The sequence below is a fragment of the Chiroxiphia lanceolata genome, chromosome 1 (genome assembly GCF_009829145.1).
Source record: "Chiroxiphia lanceolata isolate bChiLan1 chromosome 1, bChiLan1.pri, whole genome shotgun sequence".
Classification (NCBI taxonomy): Eukaryota; Metazoa; Chordata; class Aves; order Passeriformes; family Pipridae; genus Chiroxiphia; species Chiroxiphia lanceolata.
This window is the reverse complement of record NC_045637.1, coordinates 42,648,409-42,660,348: the sequence shown is the minus strand read 5'-3', so window position 1 is coordinate 42,660,348 and position 11,940 is coordinate 42,648,409.

Genomic DNA, 11,940 nt, shown 5'->3' with positions numbered 1-11,940 from the left:
ATATTACCTCACTGGAAATTTTTAATTTGGGATTTTTAATGCTACATTTGAATGGAGGAGGTGGCAGTGGTATCACCCTTTATTCACAAAACTCTTCCTTTGTGAAGATAAGAAAAATATCCAAGAAAATAAAAATCTTTTGTTGTCCATCAGCCAACTTACAAGTACTGTGAATTTAATTTTTCTCAATCTCTCCTCTTGGATTTCATTTCTAAGGAAACATTGTGATCCAAACCTTAAAAATCTTTGTGATGTATCTCTCTGTTTTTTATTCTTTTCTTAGTTATGTTAGTATTCAATGTCACTGCAGTATGAACGACCTCTAGGTGATATTTAAGAGGGATCATATTTAATGAAATAATTGGACATTGCAAAGTAGCTGAATTTAGGCAAATATGTATTTCATAGGGTTTTTTCCCATTTTTTAAATTGTTCATAGCAAGAGCCTGACGAGTTTTGTAAAACTGCTTGAAGATCAGTAAACAACATCTCCTGCTCAAGTTTCCAAGATAACTCCCCTAATTTAAAAAAAAAATAAATTAAAGAACTAAAATGTGTATGGAAAATAACAAGTTGACTTGTGAGTAGTACAAAATCATAGAATTCTGTGTGGACTGGAGAATCTACTCTCCTGTATTGCTTCATGCCCACATTTTTTAATATACTTAGATATATAAGTTTACTTATATCAGTTTGAAATAGTGTATGTTTATTTTTCTTTACTTCTTTCACGATTTCCTAGGCCCCTCACAGGTAAAAGAGAGATAAAGTTCATGCTTAGAAGGTAGAAAAAAAAATCTACTGAGCATTCTGTAGCTGCTATGTATTTCATTCTTGTGAAATACAGGGTTTAGGGATGGATGCCAAAGGAACTCCGGCTTTTTATCCTCTTCGCTTTTTTCCTGGATTTGGACCCAAACTGTAATTTCTAACCTGAGGCTGCAAAGATATTTACAAATGAATACCCAGAGATATGTTATTGACACTCCAGTCTTCATTTTATGCGTTACATGAGAATTATTGACCATATATTGAATTAGTACTGAACACTCAGAGAAAGCTGCATTGGTAAGCTCCTCCAAGCCTGCACAAATGTGAAAATAAATTTGGTTTCAAATACAATTATTTGTTCTAGGCAACAAACAACTGCCTCTAAGGATTTGTATCTGAGGTTGGCTTCACCTTTTTACACTGGTTCAACTCTGTCAAGCAAAGTTAGCCCCTTTTCTCCCAGAAGGAAGACTGTGCTTCACATTTCAATTACAGAACATCTTTGAATCTCTAATTAAATTGTCTCTATTGTAATTATATGAATTTTAAAAATAAATCTTGAATACATTTTTAAACATCTGTGAAAAATCCAGCATTATATTAAGAGTTTAGCTGCAAATTATTAGAGATTCTTAACATTAGGTATGACACATGGCTTATAACAGAGTAGGTTAAATGAGTAATGCTGTGTTACACTTGATACACGCTTAGTAGGAACACTGTAGTATGATACTTATCTGTCTCATTTTCTTGTCAAGTTAGTTCATTTCAGGGGTGACTTAGAGTTTTAGAGATTAGACTTTAGAGATATTTTTAAGCTAGGAAAAGTTCTTGAAATAGTAAGAAAAACCAGATGAAAAACCAAGTCCACATGTGTTGAGTCAGAGGAAGACTCATTCAATCTACAGTCTTGTCTCTGCCCCACAATGTGTTTTGAAAAACCCTGTGAATGTGTAGCAGAACTTTGGCACTCACTGGTAATTTGGATTGAAGGGATTAATCGACAGAGAATTCTTTGTGTTTACTTTTTAATAAAAATTTAACCTGGTTGAATTCTTAAACATACATATGTATTAGATTTCGACACATTAGGTACGAACTGTGCCCCATTAACCATTTTGCAGTCTTTTTGTTCCAAGGCATTTTTAGTGTGAATTCTACACACCACAAAGAGCTTGTTCATTTTCTGGGCTGGTCAAAAATTCTTTAAGTACCTTCTAGACCTAATGATTTGCTGCTGATCGTTTTATGAGTTTGCTTTAAAGACTTTTCTACTTACATTTCAATCTAGTACAGATATGTTCAGCATCTTCCCTGGAAATAAATGCTTCTGGCATGGGAATCTCTCCAAATTTCAGCAGAGCAAATAGGGAAGATATATTGCCCTTTGTACTCTGGTGTAGCTTACCTCCTCTGAAGGTTTTCTTTATATTTTGATAATCTATTGGCACTCTACCCTCTGGTACACATTTTTCTTCCAATGCATTTGGAAAAAGATTTAGAAACTGTGGATGCTTCATCCCTGAAAGTGTTTAAGGCCAGATTGGAGGGGGCTCTGAGCAACCTTTTGTAGTGCAAGGTGCTCCTGTCCAGGGAAGGGTGGTTGGAACTAGGTGATCTTTCAGGTCCCTTCCATCACAAACTGTTCCATGATTCTATGAAAATATTTTCCCCCAAGAATCTTTCATAATTTCTAGTAAGTTTCATTAACTTACTCATTAGTGATAGTGACAGTTTTTAATATGAAATTGTTTCCTGAGATGTGCAATGTGTCACCTCCGAGATTCGAATATCTGAGCGTTTATTTTATATATATATTTATCAAATCCTGTAAAAAGGGATATTCATTGAACAACTAGTCAGAAAACCCTCAGAGTAGTAACAACTCTTTGGCTGATTTTTCAAAAAATACAAAAATATTCAAAATTCCTGACGCTGAAGAGATGGATTTTTTTTTATTTATTTCAGTTATAGTTTATTACAAAGAGATAGCTTAAAACGTTTAATAAAGTTTAATGGGAAAAAACTACTTGAATAATATTTATAGCAGATACTTCATAACATTATTCGATGCATAATAATGCTAAATAACTGTACAAATAACACCATTAGCAAAGCCAGTGAATAGTATTCAACTACATTCTAATATGAACTCTCTTCTGTAATTGCTATTCTGGTTATTAATGGTCTCTAAATTAATTACTATGCCACACTGACAGTCTACTTAGTGGTTCTTCCTCTATTATCTACTGCCTCTTAGATTACAGTTTTGCCAAAAGGTTCACTTCTGCAAGTATTTCTATATTGCAATATGTCATATATAAAAATTCTGTTGTAGCTACAAATTCATTTTTATCAATATATTAGAAATATACTTCAAATCTTTACAAATTGCTTTTCTTACTGCATCTGACATGCTTAGCTATAAAATCACTTTATTTTTTAAAATATAGTTGTTTGCTTATTTTTTTCCACATGCATTATATTTTCTCATAAAACAGAATTTAGAAATAATGTATTATTTATAAAAAGCCAACCTTTGTTACCAAAGGTGTGAAACAAAACATTGGTCTTTTAGGAAAAATAGCTTACTTTCTTACTTTCCTGGTTTGCTTTCCATTTCAGTATTTGTCATTTGGTAAAAATTTATCTTTCCAAAGAGAAAGAGATTGCTCAATAATCAGAACATAACATTAATAATTTGCTAAGTAGAAAGTACAAATATGAAAAGAAAATTGGTGGATGAGTTTTCTATAGTGGAAAGAGCATTATTCTGTTTTGCTGTGAAGTACTGTTGGCTTAATGTATCTTTTTTCACAAAGATAATGAATTAACTGCAATTTAATTAATGCAGAAGACCAGTCATGAAGTTTATTATTGAATACTCTATTAAACATCACTCTGTGCTTATTTTTTTTTATATTTTTCCTCATGTGTTAAATGTAAGTTGAGGCAATGAGTTCTTCAGCTTGGTGAATTCTGGTTTGAGTTGTCCCTATTTTGATTGGTCATTTATTGGTGTTCTTGAATATTATCTGATTTTTCTCTAGAGTTTGCGAAGAAAAGAATCATGTTCACAATGATTCAACTCTTTCTTAAGTTGTAATGAACAGTAAAGTCTTAGATGCTTTCAGCAAGGACTGGACAAATAAATGGAAGGAAAAAAATCACCAAAACCTATTTAACATGAAGTCATTACATGGTTTATGTGCTGATTGAAACACATAACTGGAACAGAAAGGGAGTATTGCTAATCTGTATTTTACATTCTTGTCTATACATCTGCTATTTGTGATGTCTAGATATAGGAAAGTTTGCTGACTGGACCTTCTTTCTTCTGTTAGGATTTGTACATTGGATTGTTGACAAAAATTACTTAGACACTTGTGGAAGTGTTTTTGAATTATCATTATCTGATGGAGGTTTATCTTTAAAGTGAATATCTGCTTCTTTATTTAGTGTCTTATTTAGTTAAGCTTTCTGGACATTTGAAAGTAGACATAAAAGTCAAACAGATTAAAGTGGCTAATTCCACTTTTTCTCATAATCAGCAGGAATAATAACAACAGAAATATCTGATTCCTGGTTCTGGTGCAACACAGGAATATCGCACTTTTAAGAGGAACAAGTTTTGGGAAGAGTAAAAAAATCAGAAATATTTATATCTTTGAAAGTGTATTAATTTTATTTTTCCCTCTTTAGCACAGTAAGACATTTCATATCTTGTATCTCCATTGACTTACATTTTTTCATTTTTTTTTCCTAGCCCTAATATTATTTGAATTAGACTCGAATTGAACAACTAAATTCATTTGTGTTCCTCTGTTATTTACACCCCAATCCCATGCCTAAGTTCAGATTGCTAATGAAAAACTGTGAGTTAATGTAAAATATTTGAAAAGTCTTGGTCATGCTCTCCTCCCTTCAATCCTTATTCATTCATGTGTATTAAGTCCTAGATGGATAGGAACAAGCTTAGAGTGCTTTCTCTCAGTTGGAAATTTTCAAGAACTCCTTTCTTTTTTAAGTTTCACTGGGGAGAATAAAGACAACCCTGGGACAGGGGAAGGGTTTGTGCTCTTTCTTTTTTTAATATATGCATTTATTTTCTGTGGTACATTATACTTAAAAAGGGGTATCTGTTCTAAAAAGGGTATTGAAATTTTGAGAGTATAAAAAACATCTTATCAGTATGAGCAACAGGACAGGGAGAATTTAGGGCCTGAACTGCTGGTTTTCTATCGTGTCTATCACCAAAGAAAGTAAGAATTTTTTTTTTTTTTGTAATTTATAGAGACACATATTCTTTTCTTAGCTTTATTCTTATTTGGTCTTTTCATCCTTGACTGCTTGGGAATTAACAGTATTTTAGAACAAGAAGGGAACAAACAACCATCTCACTTTAAAAGAAGTACTCCAACAGAAACACTCCACTGAACTTCCATTAATTTTCATTCTTACTTTGTGCTTTTTTTTTTCTTGATTACAAAATTATATCAAATAACCTATTCCATTACTTAGTGCAGTCAAAAATATTTTTTAAAAAAGTGAGACTGTGTCATGTTCAAACACGTCTAGTTACATTCTTACTCATATCTGTACAAATGTCTATGAGATGTCTGTATTTGCTAATTATTTTTTGAAAAAATAATTTAATGGTTCAATTCTTTAATTGACTTGTTTTTATATCCTACTGACTGTTATAATTTGAAGCACCTACTGCTTTAATCTTCTCCTGAAATTGAACCACATTTTAAAGCTTCAGTACTTGACAAAATTTTTATCAATTACATACCCTGCTCTTCAAAATATCTCAAGAATTCATGTCAACATCTGGCTTGGAAATGTGGTAAAGGATTTTCAGCACAGCAACTGACTGACAAAGAATTTCAGGGACCCTCAAAATACTAAAATTCTTCAAAAATGTGTATTTATTAATATTTTAATATCTTAATCAGAAGTGAGGCGTCTGAACATGGTACAATTAAAAGGAACAAAAATGTAGCTTTGGAAACCTTAACTCCAGATTCAGACTTCATAATCTAAGATGGATGACTCTTTGAAATTACTCAAAATTGAATAGTGTCCTGAAATATAAAAATATTGTCCTGTTTATATAGGGTATAAAAATGCTTGCTTGTGGGCTTAATATTGTTTGATGGGTTTTTTCTATATAGTGCTTTAGCAATTCATTGGAATTTGCATATCTGAAGTAATGCATATAAAACTATACTTAAATTTATTGGTATCCTCCAACAAAATCTGCTAAGGTGTTTATAATATCTTTTAAACAAAATTGTGATAGGTATTCCACAGTATTCTGATCCAATGCTCTTCGCCACATAATCAACAAAAGCAACATGTTTGTAATGGAAAGCTGATCAGAGTCCTATTTGAATCAGACCTTCACAAAAGTCTTCTTGTGAAGGTGGAGTAAAAATATATTAGTCAGGTGATCTCATGGCCATGCTGTTAGTGCCTTTGACCAATTACGTCATTGATTCTAGCTTGTTTATTATATAATGTTCAAGGAGATCAGATTTGTGCAGCCATAAATTACTCGGGCATGGTGCACGCTGCTTGCTCCAACTGAGTGATGTTGAACATCTGGGCAGAGTCGCTTTGTGCTAGTCTGTTGCACAACGGATTCAGAAATGCTAAGCAGCAAGTAAGCTCTGCCTCAGGATAGTGGTGTTGATGTTGATAATATTGGTGTGCCCAAAGGAATTAGCACGCTTTCTTAGACTCTGGTCCAACACGTTTTTATTCATGTGAGTAAAATTTTCTCACTGGAATATTCCTATGGTAATCAACAAACCTCATGGCAGTAAAAAGATAACAAACCCAACTAGCTATTTGCCGTAAAGAAATCCCTCCTCCTAAAATTCCCATAGTCAAGAGATGTTTTTTTAATGTGTCTCCCTAAGCAGAGGCAGTTAAGGCTTATGCAACTGTGCTTTCTCTTTCTGTCTCTGGGTATCTTCCTTGCAATTTTCAGTCTATTCACTATGTTGGTTGAAATTAACAAGAATGGCAAGAGGTCCCTGAGTATTACAGGCTTTATAGCTGTAATCAGCCCAGTAGAAAAGAGGTTAATGAGTCTGAGCTTGTACTGAAACCTTCACTTCAATAAACACCAATGCTTTATATGGGCGGGACACCAAGAATAAAAAACCTTGCTTGGTACCTACTTAACAGTCATGTAAATCTAAAACATTATTCCTAATATGGGACACCAGTCATTATTTCTCTTGCTCGCTGAAATACTTGGTTTGCTTAAAAAATGGGCACTATGTGAAATAAATTGTATGTTTCTAACTACAAATATACTGAAAATTTTTATGTGTTTCAATATTATCAAATTGCAAATATTTTCTACATTCTTTCTAGACCTTTATTTGGAAAAAAAAAATCTAAATAATGAGTAGTTACTCTCCGGTTACTGGGAACTTCTGGACATCCCAGTGGAGAACAGGAGTCACAACCAAAATATATAAAGGACAGACAACCTTTAAATTTGCGTAAATCAGTCAGATTTTGTATATGAAATGCAACTCCAGGCCCCTGTAAAGTAGGGGAAAAAAGGAATTGAGAAAAGGTGCTCTATTCCTCCTGGAGATGTGGGACCACCTTGTGATCTCAGTTATGTATGAAATCTCATTTTAAAATGCCATTTAGTTCAGTAGGGACTACGATGCCTAAGAAAAACAAAAGTAGAATTTTTGGGCAATTTTTCATTCATTCTCATCAAAATTAAATGATTGGGTATTCTTTTACATATATTATTATATTACTACATGTATTTTTTTTATCTTGATTTCTCACATTCCCCTCTTCTCCCTCAGCCCTCACTTTTTCTTATATTGCAGTAATCAAATAGCCCTTGGCACTAAAAACCTCTTGAGCAGCTTTTGAAATGTGCAATTTCAAAAAAGAGTTCTCAGGGGACCTCTTCTATCATGCTTACAATAACATTTTCTCTAAAAATTTTGAATCTTGAAAAGACTTTTTACATAATACCTTTTTTCCCTCATTTTTATATTACTGTTCTCTACTGAACATAAAAATAAATAGGCAAGATTCCCCAAATCAAACATTATTCTTTTGCTTTCAGAACATTCATGCACTGAGCAGTTAGGCAAAACCACCGTTGTTGATAATTATTTACTTTTATGTTTAAATAACATACCCTTATGTACCATAAGTTAAAATAAAACCTACAAAGTATATATGGGATAACTTTGGCAGCAAAGCATGTGAATTATTAAAACAAGTCTTAGTTCCAGTTTATATTTTGCAAAATCTTGGCTCAGCACAGCAGCATATGTGATATGTGTGTGTGTGTGTGTGTGTGTGTGTGTGTATTTGTATCCCTAAACACATATATAACACATCCATGGACACATACAGGCAGGTATACGTGTGCATGTGTGTATATGTATGTAAATATAAAACAATACTATCTACAAAGTTTGTGGAGTATATACCTTCAATGAGAAAATCTGGGTTCAAAAATGACTTGCAGGTTTGAGTATTTAGCTCAGGAATTTGTTTCAAGGTTTCTACTCTGAACTGAGAGTTTGACTTTGTCCTTCAGAATGAGATTTTCTCAAACTGGCCAGTTCTGTGTGCTTTGTTTCTGTTTATTTTTTCCCTAATTCCACTTAAATTGGTTTAGTTGTTCAAAATTAAGCTACCTTATGCTTATACAGTAGAGCAGGTAACCATTTACTTGGAGCTATGTGAAACTTATCCTTTCATTTGCTCTTTTTTTAGTGCAGAATAGGAGTCTGAATGTATCTTTGAATTGTCCTCATAGCAATTAACATTTTCTTGAGAGACTGAAACAATGACTTTTGGAAGCAAATTTAGCAGCTATGGGAATTCTTTTGTTCCTACCCCATTATGCTGTTCATTCTAAAAAGTGTTTTATGTCACTTTGATTCACAGTAGGCATGAAGCATCTCCTCATATCTAAGAATACCTCTTTGTTGCCCATATTTCATAGCATTTGGATTTCACAAACATTGAATTTCATTTCTCATCCTTCTTTCCAAAAGATTTGGGAGAAGAAAAGAAAGGACACGGCTCCATCCTAGCATTGGCAGTGATCTTAAGGAAAATATGCAGACATTTTATATGTGAAGGAAAGATTCTATTCAGACTTCCAGTTTAATTTCCATTCTCTCAAAAAGAGAGAACAAAATAAAAGCTATTAAAAAAAAAAGGAGCAAATAAAAAACAGAAAACATAATTATCTCAGTACAATAGTTTGAAAAAGACCTTTAGAAGAACACTTCCCATTTCAGGGACTTCTGCTTGTGGTCTGTTTATGTTCATGAGCCATCTGTTAGTCAGCTCCTCCTGTTCTTTTAGTTCCAGCAATGTTGACAATGTCAGGAGCCTAGCTTGCTGTCCACCTCCCCTCAATATGTAGCAGTATTTATTTGACTTGAAAAATCATTTATATGAAACATAAGAAAAACTTTGTTTATGTGACTGAGTGTCTGATTTGGCATTTCATTTGTTCATTGTCTGGGAACTACTGAACAAGAGTGCAATCATGGGCAGTTACTTTGACTTAGAAATTTGAGATGCTTGTTCTACAGTCTGCATCTTTTATTGTTGTTTGTTTTTTCTTTTAAATTTCAATTTTCTATTCTACTACTTCCTCTTCATTCTCCTCACTACAGGGGTTCCATCTTTGTTTTACAGTTGCTCATTTTGTCCTTTTCCAGTATTGCTGCAGCACTTCACAGTCTGACTTTGTTGTTTTGGAGTTTCTTCTCAATATAAATCTTCACCTCTCAGAATTCATTCCATCTTGTATTCAAATCTATGTCTCACAATGAGTTTCATAATTAGAGATAAAACTTATGAATTTTAGGTAAATGTAAACTTCTGCAAAGAAGCACCTCCTTTGCAGTGTTAGGAGATATTTGTCTTTCAGAAGCGTCATGGCCTTGGAAAAAATATACTTACTATGCTGTCTTAGCTAGGCTTAGCTTCACACTGCTTCAGTTGCTTTAGGTACAATAACTCAGTAGTTCATCTTTTTGCTTCCTCTTTCTCACATTCCACTACATCCATGATTGAATTGTGCAGTGTGTCCAGTGAATTTTGCCTGTCAGATGGCTTTAGATGCTTCTGTTTTCTCACTACCAACATTATCTTTCCAGAGCCTCATTTTTTCTGTAATTTCTGTCCCAAGTATCTCTGTGGATACCACCTCTTACAGAATAGGATTTTAGCTAGCCCCCTGGTAAGAAGAGATTTATTAGCAATGTGATTGCTTACGTGAATTCGGTTATAGGTTGCAGCTCCCAGCAGATTCCCAGCATCCCTAGGAGAGGCTCTGATCAGTTCCGTTAAGAAGGCCATACTGTATTCTTTAAAATGTCATAAGCTGATAGTAAGCTCCTCAAATAGGGGCAGCCTCTTTCTTGAGGGACAATTCAGTCCTTCATCTAGAAATCACATGTGAATTTTATTTAAGCTCTGTGTATATTACTGTCATGTAATCATCCCAGAAGAGAGGAATAGCTTAAGTAGAAAGCTATATATATGATGCAGGAGAGATTTTCTTTTACAATAAGCCTTACAAAATTTAGGAGGAATAGAATAAGGAACTTAATATGGTGATAAAAAATGTAAAGTAGATTTTGAGCTGATGCGCATACAGGATATAAAGGCAGAGATTCTGACGCATGTCTTGTGTCTCTGCCTGCAATTTCTGATTCTGACTGTACAGTTTCTAGTGTGCAGTGGTGTATTGAAGCAATAGCCAGTGATACCCAAGCTCTACAGTGTTTCCAATTTGAGAATCCACACCTAGCTGTGGGATGGATGCAAACGCAGAGTGGGGTCAGTGCAGACTGCAGGTGCATTGAAATTGAGCTAATTATATGCAATCAATAAGCTTATACAGGTATGGAGCACGCCTACACAGTGAGTGAGTGCAGTGTTTACCCAAAAGGGAAGTGTCCAGGTAATCCAGGATTCTGGAGATTCCTCCAAGCAGTACTTACAAGCACAGTTCTGAGAGCTTAGAATTGCAAATCCTGTAGGAAAAGAAAGTGTTTTTAAATTCATAGCTATATCCATGGCTCAGCTACATTTGAATGCCCTTTCACTATTAAAAAGCCTACTTTTCAGAAAGAAAAATGTATGTGTTGGGGAGACTGGGCTTCACTACAGTGAAGCCTTACTTTTGTAAGGCTTAAAAATAAACAGACCATAGAAAAACAACTAATAACGACCCTGCTTTCCAAAGAGTGGAAAGCTCTTGGTTGTCCTAAAAAAGCCAAAACCTGATCATTTTATTCTTCTGTTTAAGATCTGATTTTATTTTGCTCCTTTTCATTCTTTGATTCAGTTTTTAACTATTGCCTCTCATTCATGTGCTTACATGAGAGTGATTGTAAAGTGGTTGATACTGACTGTGTTCCTTATCTCAAACTCAGCCAAATATCTAAGTAGATTCTAGTGTAAGCGGCAGGAGTGTAGAATACAGAAGCAGAGAAGAAGGGTTGACCCACAAAAATAAGGTTTGCATGACTTACAGTAAGTAGTAGCAGGGAAATACTGGTTTCTCAGAGATGTGTATAAAAAGACAAAAAGGAGCAATAATCAATTTTTATATTTATTATTATGTATTTTGTTTTCCATTGCTTTGAGCATATTGAGCCAGAGGCTTTTTTTTATTTTTCAGTATCTCTATACACGAAGAAGGAGCACAGAACGTACTGTATAGGTATTGAACAGTATAGGTATTTATAGGTCTTGTAACACTTGCAAGAATGTTTCAGTAGCTAACAGGTTTAATTTTAAAAAGACTGATTTTTTTGTTATGATTTTTGGTGGGAATGATGCATGAGAAAAAAATGCAGAGAGAGAACTCTCTACTGTTTACATGTTTTCCCATATATGAAAATATTGTTTCTGAAAATAATTGTTGACTAAGTAGCAAAACAAGGTAAAACTCAAATTACTTATGCCAGTGTTAGTTGAAAAAAAAGTCATTATATTGAGTCACATGAACCATCTGAATTGCTGAGAGAAGTGAACCAATAGAATGAAACTCTTTTACTGAACAGTTTGCAGCAAAACCAGGCCAACATACTAGTCATACTAGTAACATGTATGTTTCAATATCTTGATATTGATTGC